The 6,132-nt window shown below is 49.9% G+C and overlaps 1 long non-coding RNA gene across 6 annotated transcripts in view; it reads left to right on the forward strand.

Annotated features, from left to right (window-relative positions):
- The first annotated feature begins 3,801 nt into the window (after positions 1 to 3,801).
- Positions 3,802 to 6,132, forward strand: part of LOC103094104 (uncharacterized) — a 73,069-nt gene continuing 70,738 nt past the window's right edge. For all 6 annotated transcript variants that reach the window (XR_008914420.1, XR_008914421.1, XR_008914419.1 and 3 more), the window contains exon 1: positions 3,802 to 4,010. This is a non-coding gene — a long non-coding RNA (uncharacterized LOC103094104). The remainder of the gene's footprint in view (positions 4,011 to 6,132) is intronic.

Below are 6,132 nucleotides of genomic sequence, written 5' to 3' on the forward strand. Positions count from 1 at the left end.
TGCCAAACCCCAACCCCGGCTTCCTCCCAGCATCTTCCTCTGTAGCTCCTCTTCCCATATTGTTGAACAGAGCTGGAGGGAATCATGAAGCCTTGCTAATTGAGTTTACTCCACATTTCTGTTATCTAATCTCAACTGGGTCCTCACTGTGGCAAAACAAACATTCCGCTTCTTCCTAATTGATTCACTATTCCACTCTCCACAGAGCTGTTCCCAAACTTCTCATCTCTCCTCAAGCTTCCCAGGAGGACCTCACCTTGCTGAAAAAACAGACCATTTGCCCAGAGCTCCTGTTCATCTCGTGTCATTCAGACACCCCCCCCCCCGACTCCTTCATTCTCATCTTAGAGGAAGAAGTGGCCCTTCCCTTTGCCAAAATCAAGCCCCTCCAAGTGCATTTCCTTCTCTGGCAGATTGCTCTCACTATCACCCTCCTCCCTCATATTCAAGCTCTCCCTAGACATTGGCTCTTTGCAACAAACACACTCATGTCTCCCCTATTCTTAAAAACCTTCCCTTGGTCCTTTTGTTCCTTCTAGTGATCATCCTCTCCCTCCCTTCCCCTTCCGTGGCATCCTTGAGAAAATCATCCATATTCCATGTCTGCCTTTCCTCTCTTTTCGACCCCTCGACAATATGGCTTCTAATCTCATCAGTCAACTGAAGCTGCCACCTCCCCATTGCCAGATATGACAATGGCTTTTCTCACTTCTGATCCTTCTTGACCTCTGGGTAGCATTTGACGCCATTGACAACCTCTCCTCTTGCCTACTCTCTCTACTCTAGGTTTCTGTGACATTAGGGATATTCTCTTTTCTGGATCTTTCTGGATATTCTCGGACTTGACTGACCATTCTTTCTCAGTGGCCTTTGCTAGGTCTTCATCCATGTCATACTCACTAACCGTGGGTGACCCCAAGCTTCTGTCCTGGGCCCTCTTCTCTTTCCCTCTATACTAGTTTGCTTGGTGATCTCATGAGCCGCCATAGACTTAGCGATCATCTCTCTGCGATTGATTCCCAAATCAAACTTATTCTTTCTTCTGAGCTACAGTCAGTCGTGAATCACCAGCTGCCTGTTGAACAGCTCAAACTGGAAGTCTTCTAGTCATCTCAAACTCAACATGTGCAGAACGGAACTCATTTCCCCCCAATCCTCCTCTCTTCACAACTGCCTTATGATGATGCCAAGAGCATTGCCCAATTCGTGGCCAAATCGAGTTATTTCTACTTTCATGATATTTCTTGAATGGGGTCCCTTGCACACATTCACACAGCCATCACCCTAGTTCTAGCTCACATCACATTTACCAGTACACTCTTGTCGTGGCCTTCTGATCCGTGTCCTGGCTTCAAGTTTCTCCCATTCCAAACCAGCTGGCACAGTGATTTTTCTAAAGAGTAGATCTGACCTTGTCCCTCTTCCCTCACCCCTACCCTCCTGCTCAATGACCCCTAGTGGCTCCCTAGTTCCTTCGAGATTTAATACTAACTCTTCTGTTTGGCTTTGAAAACCTTTTCAACATTTCTAGTCTTCGAGGTGGGATACGACTTGAAGATGGAGGTGAGGAAAGAGAATGAGGCGGAAAGGACCAGGCCAACCAAATAAGAAGGTAGCTTGAGCCAGGAGAGAGAACTGGCCCACTCTTGGCTTTCTGTCTATGGATGCCCAGGTTAGGAAGTACAATTGCTCTTACAGCTGGGTGTGTCACTGCCCCACCAGAGGCTCCGAGCCTTCCCCAGAGATGCTGCCAACTTCCTTTGCACAAAATCAAGCCCTTTAATAAGCAGTAAGATTTTCTGGCCTTTATGAAAAGAGATCTCCAAGTGCCCTGAACTTGCAGTTGGAGGAACTGGTTTCAATCCCAACTGCCTGACTTACAACCTATATGACTGGGGAGGTCAGGCTCACCAAATTACTTCCTTTCTCTGGGCCTCAGTTTCCCTGTCTGTGAAATGAAGGTGCTGATCCCAGAAGATTGTTACTGTTATTTTCAGCAGCTCTAACTCCTATTAGCCTGTGAATATTCAAGAGGGTGCAGCTAGTGCCTCTGGCCCCAGAAGAGACAAAGGCCAGGTAGCCCAACAATTAGGGTTTAGGGTAAACAGTTTTCAACTAGTCAGTCAATAAACATTTCTTAAGTATTTCCTGTGAGCCAGGCACTATGCTAAGTGCTGGAAATGTGCAGGCAGGCAGATAATGGGTCATTCCAGCTTTCCAGGAGGCGTTCCCTGTCTAACAGGGGAGCCAACATGCGAATAACTCTGGACCAACAAGCTATAGAGGCCAGGATGCATTGGAGATGATCAACACAGAGAGAAGGTACTAGAACGAAGGCAGTTGGAGAAAGGCTGCTTCCAGAAGGTAGATTCTTGGCCAGGACTTGAAGGAAGCCAGGAGGCAGAGATGTGGAAAGGCCCAGGCCAGCCAGAGGTAAAGGGTCTTAGAGTTGGTGAGCCCTTAGCTTTTGGGTGGTCTTTCCCCCTCAGTTTATTGGGAAGAAAAGCAAGCTCAAAAAGAAGTGACTTTGCCAAGCTCATACAGGTGGTATGGGGAAGGAGCAAGACTTGAACTCAGATCTTCTTAGTCCAACTCCAGGGCTTTTTGTGCCAAATTCTAGGCTTTGCTGTCTTATCGCCTCTCTATGGCACCCCCACCCACCCACCCCCAGCCCCGATCAGGGCACAGAGGGGATTGAGTAGTGGAGGAGGAGAAAGCCCATTGGCCGGGAACCACGTGTGTCTCGTTCCTTTCCTCCCCCCCTCAATGAATCTGTATCTGTCTGGTCAGTCTCTTGCATGTTCTGCAGTGACACTGAGCAAAAAGCTTCCTTTGTCTGTGTCCTGCTCCTCCTGGGGGTCTGTAGGCCATGGGGATAATGAGCCATTTATTCTGCTCGGCCCTTCACATCAGGCGGCAGGTGATGACATTTCGGTGACATGATCCGTGGAATGTGGCTCCAACCCTGGCCCCCTCTCAGCTAGGTCTCTGTGTGAATGTGTGCGGCTGGGAACGGGGGCTCTGGTGATTTGTGACTTGGGGGGGATGGTGTGTGCAAAATGGGAAGACACAGGGGCTGGAGGCCAGAGCCCCGCTCCTTCGTCTGGGAAGATGGGTGCAGAAGAGCAGGTGTGAGGGTGGGGGGACTGACTGCCCTGTGCCGGGGTGGCCCGAGTCCCTGTGGCTCAGGGGGTCGGGAACTTTGTTGGAGTCTCAGCAGATTCACTGGGAACAATGCTCCACGTTAAGATGAAGCTGGTTGACAAAAGCCAGGTTATAAAGTCAGTATTATGGGATCCTTGGATTTAAAGCCAGAAGGGCCCCCGAAAGAACCCTTTGGGCCCTCCCCCTTCTTTTTACAGCTGAAGAAACTAAGGCCTAGAGAGGTAGTATGACTCGACAGGGTCACCTAGTAAATAACAATCAGAATCTTGTCCCTTTGGATCATAAGGGGCTCCCTATTGCTTCCAGGATAAAATCCAGACTCTTCAACCTCCCAGGAAAGGCTCCCGCAATCTACCTTTGTAGCTTCATTTCCTGCTGCGCCCCTTCACAGAGGGGAGATTCAAACCGAGGCCTCACAATTCTTAAGTCTTGAGGTCTTTCTCCACTATGCCACAGCTCCCACCAGACTGAGCCTTTTACCACCCTTCACCGCCATTCCTCAAAGGAGTAGGGATAAAACCCAGTTGTGTCTACACCGTGGCCCAGAATTGAAGTTTGCCGTTTCCAGGGACCAAGTTCAGTGCTAGGGAAAACATTTCATTGACGGGACCTTTTTCTCTTTCTCTTGGGGCCCACAGATGCACAGCATCACCCTTGGAAGGAAAACGTAGCTGGGGTTGCTGGAGAGTCATTGCCCTTCCTGTCCATCCATCCTCACCGAAGTAGTAGGAAACAAGGCTGGAATGTACTCCTGCCTCTGCTGGAGCTGCTCAGTCAGCCCTAGGCCCACCCGTTCCTCTGCTTTTCTCCAGGAGGCCATGCTCGAGGACTTCGGGATGGCTCAGGTACGGCTCTGTAGCTTTCTGTATCACATCTGTTTGGAGCTGTTCTTCCACTGCATCCAAGGCTCAGGCCAGCTCTGGCACCATCTTTTCCCCCCTGCTAAGTCCTCTTGGGTCAGTCAGCTGCCAAAAGGCTCCCAGGGAGAGAGGCCATGCAAAGAAGTAGGTTCTCCATCCCCACTGGCCCAAGTCTGTTCCTCTCCCAACTCCATTGCTGGTTTATAGGCCAAGTAGCAACCCATAGCTCAGGCCCCCCAGTGATTGTGACTCAGTCAGTCGTTTTCTATGCTACCAATGGGTTAGTGAGTGCCCAGGCCAATGTAATGTCCTCAGTCATAGGCTCATACACCTAGAGGCAAACTGGACTTCACGGAGGCCATCAAGGATCTGTTTTTTAGAGTCTTCAGAGAAATGACTCGATTTGCCCAGGGTCACACAGGTAGCAAATGGCAAAGGTCAGACCCTTTGACTGTAGTGCCAGAGCAAAGGCCTAACCTTAAACCATTGCCATGGAGGCAGCTGGGTGGCTTAGTGGATAGAGAACCAGGCCCAGAGATGGGAGGGCCTGGGTTCAAATCTGGCCTCAGACACTTGGGCAAGTCACTTAATTCCATTGCCTCACCTTTACCCCTCTTCTGCCTTGGAACCAAAACTTCGTATCCATCTAAGACAGAATGTGAGGGTCATGAAAGAGTTTTGTATTAAGAACACTGGGCTTTTCAGAGAAGGCTGTGCTACACAGACAGGGCTGTCACTTCCCCCATCCTTGGCAGGTTGGGGTTCAAAGGAAGTAAAGACCAAAGCTGGGGCCTAACCTACCCCAAAGGCCCTGATATTGGGGGCTCCCGTGCCTTGGATCTTAAACTCCATTTTGGTCCTGGCTCTACCGTCAGCACCTTCAGGGTGTTGCTCTCCTGGCTACTGGACAAATCCGGCCTCCCCAGGCCCGGGCCTCTCTCCATCAGTGGCCTCGGGCGGGAGGCAGCAGAGGCTGAGGTCACCCCAGCTTGAGATGAAATGACAGTATCACTACTTGGCGCCCCTTGAAACAACTGCTCTCAGGGCTGGATTTTGAAATCGGGCAGCTTACCCTCAGGGTTGTGTAATTCAAAGCGATGACCGAGAAGATATTTGGCCAACTGGGGCTCACTCCTGAGCTGAGCATGGAGCCGGGCCCAGATGGCTGAAGGGTGGGCCCAGAGCTCATGTTTTCTCTTAATATGACATCTTCGAGAGAGGTTAAGAGCTCCGTGTGCTCGAGTGTTCTGGCCACTTCCAAAGCAGCTTGACCCCGCCGGCCCCAGCCTGGGGGAAGCTGCCATCTACAGAGAAGGAATCCAATGCGAAGTGCTTAGCTTATCCAAATGGGATGGGTCGTGGGCAGGGGAGGGGTTTACAGTAAGTAAGAAGCCCTTGAAACTTCCCCCTCTCCTGCTCGGGTTCCAGGCTTGGGTCATACAAGGTGCTGGATAACATCACCCGGCTCTGAGACAAATAGAGAAAGGAGGGGGGAGCTTTGAGAGGATCTCAGCCAATCCCCTTCATTTTGCTGAGGAGGAAACTGAGGCCTAGAGAAGTGAAAAGGTCACACAGCAACAGGAGCATGACAACAATAATATCAATAATTTGCATTTCTAGAGGGATTTAAGGTTTACCAGACTCTTTATAGGTGCCATTGTCATCCCCATTTTATAGGAGAGGAAACTCAGACAGGCAGAGGTTAAATGACTTATCCAGAGTCATACAGCTATTAAGTGCCAGAGGCTGAATTTGAACTCGGATCTTTCTGCTCTAAGTCCAGCAGTGTATCCACTGCCCTACTTAGTTGCCACCAGGATTTTGAACTTAGGCCTTCTTGACTAGAGACTCAAGACTTTGCTCATTGTGCCACTTAATTACCAATAATGGCTGCTAGTGCTGGGCTCACATCCTGCTTAACTGTTTGACATTGGACAAAGCACATGGCCTCCCCCAGTCCTAGTTTCTTTATTTGTAAAATGTAGGAGTTGGACTAGCTGGTCTCTGAAGTCCCTTCTAGCTTAAGAGCTAGGATATTGGTAGGTAGCAGAATGGGAATTTGAAGCAAGAACTTCTTTTGCTCTGTTCAAAGTTGGGAAACTAGATT

This window comes from Monodelphis domestica, chromosome X (genome assembly GCF_027887165.1).
Source record: "Monodelphis domestica isolate mMonDom1 chromosome X, mMonDom1.pri, whole genome shotgun sequence".
In the NCBI taxonomy this organism is placed as follows: domain Eukaryota; kingdom Metazoa; phylum Chordata; class Mammalia; order Didelphimorphia; family Didelphidae; genus Monodelphis; species Monodelphis domestica.